Source organism: Oryctolagus cuniculus, chromosome 16 (assembly GCF_051225735.1).
Source record: "Oryctolagus cuniculus isolate XC-2025 breed Fujian yellow rabbit chromosome 16, ASM5122573v1, whole genome shotgun sequence".
NCBI classification, from domain to species: domain Eukaryota; kingdom Metazoa; phylum Chordata; class Mammalia; order Lagomorpha; family Leporidae; genus Oryctolagus; species Oryctolagus cuniculus.
The window spans coordinates 6,714,919-6,727,492 of record NC_142882.1 but is presented as its reverse complement, the minus strand read 5'-3'; positions in this window follow the sequence as shown (position 1 = coordinate 6,727,492).

Below are 12,574 nucleotides of genomic sequence, written 5' to 3'. Positions count from 1 at the left end.
TGACATTTGGACCTTTCACTCTACTCTGCAACTATTATCTTTGTCATATTTTAAAATATTTTCATCACTTCAAATCAGGTTCCTTATCCATTAATGGTCACTCTCAGTTACTTGTCTTGCCAGTTACACAACCAGCAATCTGTTCCTGTTTCTGTGGATTTAATGGTCCTGAGTGTTTCATATAAATGAAATATTGGACTCAGTGGATTTAGGTAACCTTTCATTTTGCATGGTGTTTTCAAGGGGCCTCCACATTATTGCAGGTATTTACATTTTTTATGACAAAATGATAATTACTTGTAGGAATTCATTATTACAAAAGACACGATTTCTTTTTTTACTGCTAATTAATATTCTTAGCGTATATATACCATGGTTTCTTTATCCCCTCATCAGTTGATGGATATCCGGGTTGATTCCATACTTAGCTATATTGAATGGAGGTGCAATGAACATGGGGGTACAGATGACCCTTTTCATGCTGATTTCATTTTGTTTGGGTTAATTCCTAGGAGACAGTTGGCTGGGTCATATGGCAGATCTCTTTTCAGCTCTCAGAGATTTCCATACTGTCTTCCACAATGAATGCATCAGTTGACATTCCTACCACCTGTGGATTAGGGTACCTTTTCACACAAATCTTCTCCAGCATAGGTTGGTTGTTGATTTCTGTATGAAAGCCATTCTGACGGGTGAGGTGAAACCTGATTGTGGTTTTGATTTCATTTCCCTGATGGCTAGTGGTTCTGAACATTTTTTTCAAGTGCTTTTGGCCATTTCAGTTTCTTCTTTTTTAAAAATGAGTGTTGAAGTAGTTTTCCATTTCTTAACTGGATGTTTAGTTTGTTGCTGTTTTGCTTCTATTGCTTTGCTTTTACAGGGAACTGGATCAGATGTGAAGCAGCCAGGATTCAAGCCATTGACATATGGGATGCCAGCACTGCTTGTAGAAGCTTACTATACTACACCACAGCCCACCTCCAGTTTCCATTATTTTTTATTTTTATTTTATTTTATACGGTTTTTATTTAATGAATACAAATTTTCATATATACAGCTTTTAGGGTTATAGTGTTTCTCGTGCCCTTTCCCACCCTCCCACCTGTACTCTTGGTCCCTTTCCCATTCGTTTTCTATTACGATTCTTTGCACCCAGACAGACACACACAATATGAAGCACAGTTTGAAGACAAGTTTTCCCTTTAATTTTTGTATTACAACACATTAAGGACAGAGGCATGGGGAGCAAGTGCACAGTGACTCCTGTTGTTGATTTAACAACTGACACTCTTAGCTATGACATCAGTGATCACCTGAGGCTCTAAACATGAGCTTCCAAGGTTATGGAAGCCTTTTGAATTCACAAACTCCGTCAGTTTTTTATTCAGGGGCATATGTGAAGTGGAAGTTCTGTCCTCCCTTCAGGATACAGTACATCCTTCTTTGATCGCTCTTTCTTTCCACTGGGGTCTCACTCACAGAGATCCTTCATGAAGAACCATTTTTACCACTATGTCTTGACTTTCCATGCCTGAAATTCTCTCATCATGTTTTCAGTCAGCCCTCAGGGGCTGATTCTGAGGTCAGAGTGCTGTTTAGGGTGTTTGTCATTCTATGTGTCTGCTGTGTGGACTGCTTCCCATGTTGGAACTTTCTCTTCTTTGTAATTCTGTCTATTGTTGTTATCAGGCACTTGGTCTTTTTTTAACTTTTATTTAATGAATATGAATTTCCAAAGTACAGCTTATGGATTACAATGGCTTCCCCCCCATATCTTCCCTCCCACCCACAACCCTCCCCTTTCCCTCTCCCTCTCCCCTAGAATTTACATCAAGATTCATTTTCAATTCTCTTTATATACAGAAGTTCAGTTTAGCATATATTAAATGAAGATTTCAACAGTTTGCACCCACATAGAAACACCAAGGGAAAAATATTGTTAGGCTACTGTTATAGCATTAAATCACAATGTACAGCACATTAAGGACAGAGATCCTACATGAGGAGTAAGTCCCAAAGGGACAAATATCATATGTTCTCCCTGATTGGTGACAACTAACTGAGCACCAAAAATGAAACCTGTTAAAGTGAAATGAACACTATGAGAAACGGTGACTTGATCAGCCCTTGCCCTAACTGTTGATGAACAACTTAATACATTAACCCTCTTAGGTTTTTTTTTTTTTGTTTGTTTGTTCTACTTAATACTTTTGGTTGAATACTGTAATCAATACACAGTTATCCTTAAGCGTTGAAACTTAACTGAAAAGTGATCACTGTTAAATATAAGAGTGGGAATAAGAGAGGGAAGAGATGTGCAATTCGGGACATGCTCAAGCTGACTTACCTCAAACGGTAGAGTTAGGCACTTGGTCTTATTTATGTGATCCCTTTGTCTGATGTTCCTATGTATATGACCAATCCATATTTAATATGATCACTTTTACACATAAGATGGGAACAGTGCTACCCAGCTAAAAGGGATTTGGAGTCCATGGAACATTTTTAGCTTCACCATTAGGGGTAGGTCTGTGTGAATGTGTGCTGATCTGTACAGCTCCTCCCTCTTTCATTCCCATTCTTATTTTTAACTGGAATCTATTTTCAATTGATAATACATTTATGATTAATTCTAGGTTAAGTAAGGAGTTTAGCAAATGGCATTAAGTAGGGAAGAAAAAAAGAATGAAGTAATAGATAAAGTGAAATAATAAAGTGCTCCTCGACAGTCAAGCCAAGGGCTGTTCAAGTAATCGCTTCTCATAGTGTCTATTTCACTTCTACAGGTTTCCTTTTGGGTGCTCTGTTAGCTGTCACAGATCAGGGAGAAGATATGATATTTGTCCCTTTGGGACTGGCTTGTTTCACTAAGTATGATATTTTCCAGATTCATCCATTTAGTTGTAAATGAACAAATTTCATTCTTTTAAACTGCTGATAGTTTTCCATATAGTACATATCCCATAGATTCTTTCTGTTTTTTTTTTTGGGGGGGGTGACAGGCAGAGTGGACAGTGAGAGAGACAGAGAGAAAGGTCTTCGTTTTCCATTGCTTCACCCCCCCCCCCAGTGGCCACTGCAGCTGGAGTGGTGTGGCCGGTGCTCCGTGCTGTTCTGAAGTCAGGAGCCAGGTGCTTCTCCTTGTCTCCCATGCGGGTGCAGGGCCCAAGCACTTAGGCCATCCTCCACTGTACTCTGGGGTCACAGCAGATAACTGTACTGGAAGAGAAGCAACCAGGACAGAATCCAGTGCCCTGAGTGGGACTAGTACCCAGGTTGTTGGCACCGCAGGTGGAGGATTAGCCTAGTGAGCTGTGTCTCTGGCTCCGTAGTTTCTTTATCTGGTCTTTGGTTAATGGGCATTAGGTTGATTCCATATCTTGGCTACTGTGAATTGAACTACAATAAACATACAGGTGCAGATGTCTCTTATTTGCTGATTTCATTTCCTTTGGGTACATTCCCAGGAGCGGGATGGATGGATCCTAGGGTAGGGCTATATTCAGATTTCTGAGGTATCTCAAAACTATATTCCATGGTGGCTTTACCAGTTTGCATTCCCAGCAGCAGTGAATTAGGGTACCTTATTCCCCACATCCTCACTGGCATTTGTTGTTTATTGATTTCAGTATGAGAGCCATTCTAATTGGAGTGGGGTGAAACCTCATTGTGGTTTTCATTTGCATCTCCCTGATGGCTAGTGATCCTGAGCATTTTTTCATGTGTCTGTAGGCCACTTGGATTTCATTTTTTGAGAAATGTCTACATGCTTTACCCACTTCTTGACTAGGTTGGTTGCTTGGCTATTGTTGAGTTGTTTGATCACTTTATATATCCTGGTTATTAATCCTTTATCACTTGTGTGGTTTGCAAATAATTTATCCCATTCTATTAGTTGCTTCTTTACTTTCCAGTTTGCCATACAGAAGCTTTGCAATTTGATGTAATCCCACTTGTTAATCTGGGTTTTTATTGCCTGTGCCTCTGGGGTCTTTTCAAGGAACACTGTGCCTAGGCTGATGTCTTGCAGGGTTTCCCCAATGCTCTCTAGTACATTGATGGTATTGGGTCATAGATTTAGGTCTATAATCCATTTTGAATGGATTTTTGTGTAAGGTGTAAAGTAGGGCCCTTGTTTCATATTTCTGCATGTGGAAATCCCTATCCTTGCTCTAGGGAGTGGTTTTAGCTACTTGAATGAATATAAGTTAGCTGTTATAGATTGTTGGATTGATTTCTGCATTTCTATTCTGTTCCATTGGTCTATGCATCTGTTTTTGTACCAATACCATGCTGTTTTGATTATAACTGCTTTGTAGTATGTCTTTAAATCTGGTATTGTGATGCCTCTGGCTGTATTTTTGTTGTATAAGATTGCTTTAGCTATCCTAGACCTCTTAGGTTTCCAAATGGATTTCAGCATCATCTTTTCTACATCTGAGAAGAATGTATTTGGTATTTTGAATGGTATTGCATTGAATCTGTAATTATTTTTGGAAGAATGGACATTTTGATGATGATGATTATTCTGATCTATGAACATGGAAGTTTTTTCCATTTTTTAATGTTGTCTTGTATTTCTTTTTGGAGAGTTTTGTAATTCTCATGATAGAAATCTTTTACCTCCTTGGTTAAATCTTTTCCAAGGTATTTACTTTTTTGTAGCTATTGTGAATGTGATTGATCTTAGAAATTCTTTCTCAGCCATGGCATTGTCTGTGTATACAAGGGCTGTAGTTTTTTGTGTATTGATTTTGTATCCTGATGTTCTACCAAACTCTTTTGGGAGTTCCAGTAGTCTCCCTGTGGAGTCTTTCAGTTCCCCTATATATATAATCATGCCATCTGCAAATAAGGATATTTTGACTTCATCCTTACCAATCTGAATCTCTCTCATTTCTTTTTCTTGCCTGATGGCTCTGGCTAAACTTCCAGTACTATATTTATAGCAATGGAGACAGTGGACATCCTTTTCTGGTTCCATATCTCAATGAGAATGCTTCCAGCTTTTCCCCATTCAATAGGATGCTGGCCATGGGTTTGTCATAAATTGCCTTAATTATGTTGAGGACTGTTCCTTCTAGACTAAATTTGTTTAGAGTTTTCATCATGAAAGAGTGTTGTATTTTATCAAATGCTTTCTCTACATCTATTGAGATAATTTTATTCTTTGATTTGTTAATGTGATGTATCACATAGATTGATTTGTGAATGTTGAACCATCCTTGCATACCGGGGACAAATCTCACTTGGTCTGGGTGAATGATCTTCCTGATTTGGTGTTGAAATTGACTGGCCAGGATTTTGTTGAGGGATTTTGCATCAGTGTTTATCAGGGAAATTGGTCTATAATTTTCTTTCTCTATTGCATCTTTTCCAGATACAGGGATTAAGGTGCTGCTGGCTTCATAGAAGGAATTTGGGAGGATTCCATGCCTTTCAATTGTTTTAAATAGCTTGAGAAGAATTGGCGCTAGTTCTTCTTTCAATATTTGGTAGAATTGTGCAGTGAATTCATCTGGTCCTGGGCTTTACTTTGTTGGGAGGGTCTTTATTACTGACTCAATTTCCATCTCAGTTATGGGTCTTTTTAGGTTTTCTGTCTTCAAAGGTCAGTTTAGGTAAGTTGTATGTGTCCAGGAACCTATTCATTTCTTCTAGCTTTCCCAGTTTGTTGGCATACAGCTCTTTGTACATACAGCTCTTTTTATCTCTCTTGTGTCTGTTGTTACATTTCCTTTTCATTTTTAATTTTGTTGATTTGGGTCTTCTCTCTCCTTTTCTTGGTTAGTTGGGCTAATGGTGTGCCAATTTCATTTATTTTTTTAAAAAAAACCAGCCAGTGCCATGGCACACTTGGCTAATCCTCTGCCTGCAGCACTGGCACCCTGGGTTCTAGTCCTGGTTGGGGCACCAGATTTGTTCCCTGTTGCTCCTGTTCCAGTCCAGCTCTCTGCTGTGGCCCAGGAAGGCAGTGGAGGATGGCCCAAGTGCTTGGGCCCTACACCCACATGGGAGGCCAGGTGGAAACAGCTGTCTCCTGGCTTTGGATCGGCACAGCGCTGGGTATAGCAGCCGCTTAGGGGGTGAACCAATGGAAAATGAAGACCTTTCTCTCTGTCTTTCTCTCTCTCTGTCAAACTCTGCCTGTCAATAATAAATAAATAAATAAATAAATAAAACAAAATACAAGCTCTTTGTTTTGCTGATGTTTTGTATTTTTTTTTTTTTGCTTTCAGTGTTGTTGATTTCTTGTCTAATTTTAATTATTTCTTTCCTTTTACTGGTCTTGGGTTTAGTTTGCTTTTTTTCAAAGTCCTTCACGTGGATAGATAGTTCATTTATTTTTTTTTCATTTTCAATTATCTTTATATATAGAAGATTGATTTAGTATAAATTAAGTAAAGATTTCAACAGTTTGCACCCACACCAGAACACAAAGTGTAAAATAGAGTTTGAGTACTGGTTATAGTGTTAATTCACATTGTACAACACATTAAGGACAGATCCCACATGACGATTAAGTGCACAGTGACTCCTGTTGTTGACTTAACAAATTGACACTCTTGTTTATGGTGTCAGTAATAACCCTAGGCTCTTGTCATGAGTTGCGAAGGCTATGGAAGCCTCTTGAGTTTGCCAACTCTGATCTTATTTAAATGAGGTCATAGTAAATGTGGAAGTTCTCTCCACCCTTCAGAGAAATGTACCTCCTTCTTTGATGGCCCATTCTTTCCACTGGGATCTCACTCACCGAGATCTTTCATTTAGGTCATTTTTTTTATTTGCAAGAGTGTCTTGGCTTTCCATGCCTAAAATACTTTCATGGGCTCTTCAGCCAGATCCGAATGCCTTAAGGGCTAATTCTGAGGCCAGAGTGCTGTTTTGGGCGTCTGCCATTCTATGAGTCTGCTGTGCATCCTGCTTCCCATGTTGGATGCTTCTCTCCTCTTTTATTCTATCAGATAGTATTAGCAGACACTAGTCTTTTTTATATGGTCTCTGACTCTTAGACCTATCATTATGTTCAATTGTGAACTGAAATTGATCACTTGGACTAGTGAGATTTCAATGGTACATGCCACCTTGATGGGATTGAATTGGAATCCCCTGGCAGGTTTCTAACTCTACCATTTGAGGCATGTCAGGTTGAGCATGTCCCAATAGATAGTTCATTTGTAGGGTACCTTTGTTGTTTCTTCATGTAGTCACCAATTGCTATATACTTTCCTCTTAACACTGCTTTTGCTGTATCCCATAAGTTTTGATATGTTGTATTGCCATCTTCATTTGCTTCCAGAATTTTTTTGATTTCTCTTTGGATTTCTTCTATGATCCACTGTTCATTAAGGAGCATGTTGTTCAGTCTCCATGAGTTTGCATATGTTCTAGAGATTCTTGAGTTGCCAAATTCCAGCTTCATTCCATTGTGGTTCGAGAAGATGCATGGTATGATTTTAATTCTTTTTAATTTGCTGAGACTAGCTTTATGGCGTAGTATGCAGTTCAATGCACTGCTGAGAAGAATGTGTATTCTGCAACTGGAGGATGAAAAGTTCTGTAGATATCTGCTAGGTCTATTTGGTCTATGGTGTTGATTAAATTTGATGTTTCAGAACTGATTTTCTGTTTTGTTGATCTGTCCATTGCTGGGAGTAGTGTATTGAAGTCCCCCATTCCTATGGTATTTGAATTTATATATCCCTTTAAATCATTTAACATTTCTTTTTAGTAGTCAGGTTCCCTGTAGTTGGGTGCATATACATTTATAATGATCACATCTTCCTGTTGAATTGATCCTTTGATCATTATATAGTGTCCTTCTTTGTCTCTCTTGGTGGTCTTTGTGTTAAAGCCTATCTTGTCTTATATTAGGATGGCCACTTCAACTCTTTTTGGTTTCTGTCGGCATGGAATATCTTTTTCAATCCTTTCACTTTCAGTCTGCAAGCATGTTTTTTGGTCAGATGTGTTTCTTGTAGGCAGCAAATAGATGAGTTTTCTTTTTAAATCCATTCACCCAGTCTGTGTCTTTTAACTGAGGAGTTGAGACCATTTACATTCAGTAGTATTATTGTTATGTACCGACTTTGCCCTTCCATTTTTCTGTAAATTGTTCTGTTTATGCACTTTGGATTTCATTTGTTCTTTTGCTGGGTAATTATGTCCTTTTCCAGTGATGTTCCTGTTTCTGTGTTTGTGTGCAGCACATGTTTGAGCATGTTTCCTAGGGCTGGGCATGTACTAAAAAAGTTTGTTTCAATTTCTATTTGCTGTGAAAGATCCTTTTTCTCATGCATTCATAAATGAGAGTTTTTCAGGGTATGGTAATCTGGATCGACCGTGATTTATCTCTTAAGACTTGGAATATGTCTTGCCATTCTCTCCTTTCCTGTAGGGTTTGTGACGAGAAGACTGGGATGAGTTTATTTGGGTTCCCTCTGAATGTAATTTGGCATTTCTCTCGGGCACATTTTAAGATCTGAGATTTAATGCTATAACTAGTACTTAAACAGTATTTTTCACTTTATGTTTCTGTGTGGGAGCAAACTGTTGAAATCTTTACTTAATGTATGATAAACTGATCTTCTGTATATAAAGAGAATCAAAAATGAATCTTGATGTGAATGGAACGGGAGAGGGAGTGGATAAGGGGAGGGTTGCGGGTTGGAGGGACGTTATGGGGGGGAAGCCATTGTAATCCATATTCTGTACGTTGGAAACTTATATTCATTAAATAAAAGTTACAAAAAAAGAAAATGGAATGAAAAGATAAGTTTACTTTGGTGCAAAAATTCTTGAAATGTATCCATACAAGGGTCTATAGAAACACTATGGAAAATTCATATTATGAAAAAACTATTTGTGGGTTGTACATTTTTGTAGCAAATTAAAATTAGCTTTTCATTCTATTTTCATGAAAATTCTGAAGTACCTACAAAAAAATGTGTTACTGAGGAGAGCTTCTTCTAGTTCTGATGTTCTTTCTCTTTGAGGATTTTTCTGACACTAGACCACTGTATTGTTATTTACTTTACTGAATTCTTCATATCTCAATTTCATTCTGATTTTTCTTCAATATCTCAATTTCCTGGGAGCACATTTCAATTAGGTTTTGAACGTGTTTCTGATTGCTTCTAAGTATTCTGATGATTAGTTTTCTGAAATCTGTTTCTGGAATATCTTCAATCCCTTGCTCTTCTGCTTCTATTACTGAAGAGCTGATGTAATCTTCCATTCTGGGGCTAATACTATCATCCTTAGTTTTATTAAAAATTTTCCCCTTGTTTTTTGGCATTTCCAATTTCTTTCCTCTTTAATATGTGTCTTGGTGCTTGTGGCAAGATTTCCCTCTGCTATGTGTCTACATTGCCAGTGGAAATATGTAGTTCCACCTCTGGAAGTCCTGCTTCCTTCTGGATGGTGATGGGGGCCGATAGAAGGGCTCTGGTGCACTAAGCCCTGCCTACTTGGGCCAGGCTCTGGTGTGTGAAATGAGCTAGGGATTTCAGTCTTTAGAACTTCTCACTGTCATATAGCTCATGTGGTGGTAGTGGGCAAAAGTACTCTGAAATGTTGTGATCCTTGTTCTGGGAGGCAGGTGTGCAGTGAAGTAGCCCCACAGTCAATGGATATGCACACAGAAGGCAAATATGGTAGCACTGTGTTTATTTTTTGGAGATGTAAACAGATAATATGGCTTCTCCCAGCTGATTGGAGGGGGAGACATAGGTGGGAAGGAGTATGCCCTAGTTCTCTGTCCTTTTCCCTAACTTCCCTCTGGGAATTTCAAACAGTTGCCCACTGCTAACCACAGCTCTGGGGTCTCGTAAAATTACATCACACCTGGTACACCTGGTGGGGGGGATGGTGTCACATCAGTTACCCCATTTGGGTTCTTCTTCACACCTCTTCTGTCGCTCAGTGGCTCTTTGCTCCCTCTGTGTGGTCCTGTTCCATCTCTGCTGAACTCCCACGCTTCTCATGACAGTAGGATAGTAGGATAAAATGGACAATTGATGAGCCACTGTTGATGCATCACGTTGCCTAAAGTTTCTAGGTTACTTTGGGGTTGCTTTTTTGTTGCACAATCCACAAGTTTTGGCAGTGGAATAATGATATGTATTCTCCATGATGGTATTCTAGAGAGTAGTCCTGAAAACCACTTGCACTCCAGATACATAGATATCTGTAGGGTATGATTCTGCCCTTGGTGGTTATCATGGTAAGAATAGAGATGATTTCCAGCTGATTTCTCTGCTTTAGGGTGAAAATGGAGACTTTGGCACTTAGCTCCCATGGCCTCATAAGGGCTTAAATGAGAAATACCCATGGTTTTAGGTGTAAATCTTCATGGAATTAGTGTGGATGTTAGAACATTGGGGAAAGGTGTCATACATGGATATGTGAACATAAAGATACATTGATGTTGATGTACTGATTAGGAATCTCTGAATTGAGAGTGATGAGTGGGGCCACAGTACTTGGGAAACCTGTACTTGTGGGTTTCTTTGTGCACAGGATTTCTATGAGATCTGTATGGAAAACAAGGACATGTTCTGTGGCTGCCCTGGATACTGGGTGTGTGGGGCTGCCCCTTCCTCTTTTGCCCTCTGGGGAGTCTGATGCTGGAATGCTCTTGGCTAAGTGCTGATTGAGACTGGCCTTTCTAGGTTCTCACCTGACAGCTCCCATTGCACCCTGTGAGGCAGTCTATTTGTGTCATATTAAACAGCAAAGTTTTTGGATCAAATCTAATAGAAGTTTGTCTCTAGGATCTTGCTAACCATAGACTTTGATATCATCAACGCACCTGGGTGTAGAAAAGATGGGCCAAAAATAGGATTTCCATCTTGTATTTTTCACCCAGACACAAGACCTCAGCTGCAGAGCCCCAGGGAAGAATGATTCTATACTCCATGGAAGAGGAGGTGGCTTGGCAGAAAGGAGTTAGATTGAAGATCATTGGAACAGCCTCTCCATTCTAGTAGAAACACACACAGATGAGCATACATGAATGCAGAAAAATACAATATGTGTGTGTACCTGCCTAGCACTGAAGGTTCCTCCACAATTGAGTTCTAGGGTTCTGTACAGATTTCCTAAATGCTTCCTTTGCTTTTTCTCATTCCCCTACTGCAGGTTCCCATCCTTGTGTGTTGGCTGGTTGATAGTTTGTACTTTCTTGAGATGCAAAACAGCCTTCATTAGTATGGAGATATGCTGCTTGCTGCTTTTCCCCATGTATAGATATATCACTAATAGAAGCATCAATAATCCCTTATTCATATGCCAAGTTTAAGTGTCCTTTGCTTTCTTTATGTTTTCTGTGGTTGTCCTGTTAGTTACTTCTTGAGGATTCTTAAAATCGTTAGATAAATGCTTAGATAATTGGTAAGATATAATTCTGTGTCCCTGGCCTGTCCATCCCTTACCTCACATAGAAATTGTTGATAAATTATTTGTGGTCTCATGATCACATTTCTTTTTCACCTATCTCTGAATTGTGGGATGAGAGACTGCTTCTCCTCATAGAAGAAAAGAGAGGGTATTGTCTTCTCTTCTTCTCCACTCTGATCAGCTCAGAAATTCTATAAGCCTCGGCAAACACTGTCTCCCAACTGATGCCATGAAATGAACATCCTTGTGTTTACTTGAGCTCTTCTTCTTGCTCTGATCTTTTCTGCAAGGCACTTGTTTTTGGGTCTATAGAAATGCATTTTTTAAAAAAAATCCCAATGGAAAATAAAAGATAGACCAAGATAGAATATATTTCTTTACAGATGATTAACATTTTTGTGTTTAGACAACTACTTAAATATAGATATTTCAAAATATAGGTTATTCTGACTCCTACCTTAGGTTTTCCTTTCATAGTAAAATACGATAAATATTTTTTCCTTTATGATTATTCAGGCCTAAATATATTTTTAGGTCTAGCATAATTTTATTTGAAACCAATTTTTGAATGTTCCTCACTTTCTAACTGACTTCTACATTAATAATGCAGTCAGTAGAAAGGGAGTACATAGATCTTTGATAGAAGATAGATGTTAGGGCATCGATCTTTGCATTATGATGTAAGCCAATGGATTCCGAGAATCCATGATAATGTACCATATGATTTGTGCAAACAAGCATTTCGTGTGATACAGTATTGTAGGCATATGTCCGCAGAGCACTCCACTTTTATGATTATGGATAGTAGCCAGTTATAACAATATTATTCCCTTCACGTTGATGATCTTAACAGGTGGCCTGAGTTGGTATGTGCAAATAATGTCTCATTGATACTTTTATTTATTAGTAGTTGTGCTGGCCTGCTGCACCAGGGGAACAGGACCTGAAGGAGGGAGTGGTAATGAAAAGAGGGACAAAGGTGCAGAGAATGGAGTCAAGACAACAAGGCTGATCAAGGCTCATTAATTCCAGTGTGTCAGTGATATTTATACATAACCAGCTGCAGCTCAAAGAAGCACAAAAGATAACAACATATGCAAGCAGCTTATCAGGCCTCCAGTAACACAGATAATTTTAACACAGTGTTCTTGATCATCATCCTCCTTCAGGATGG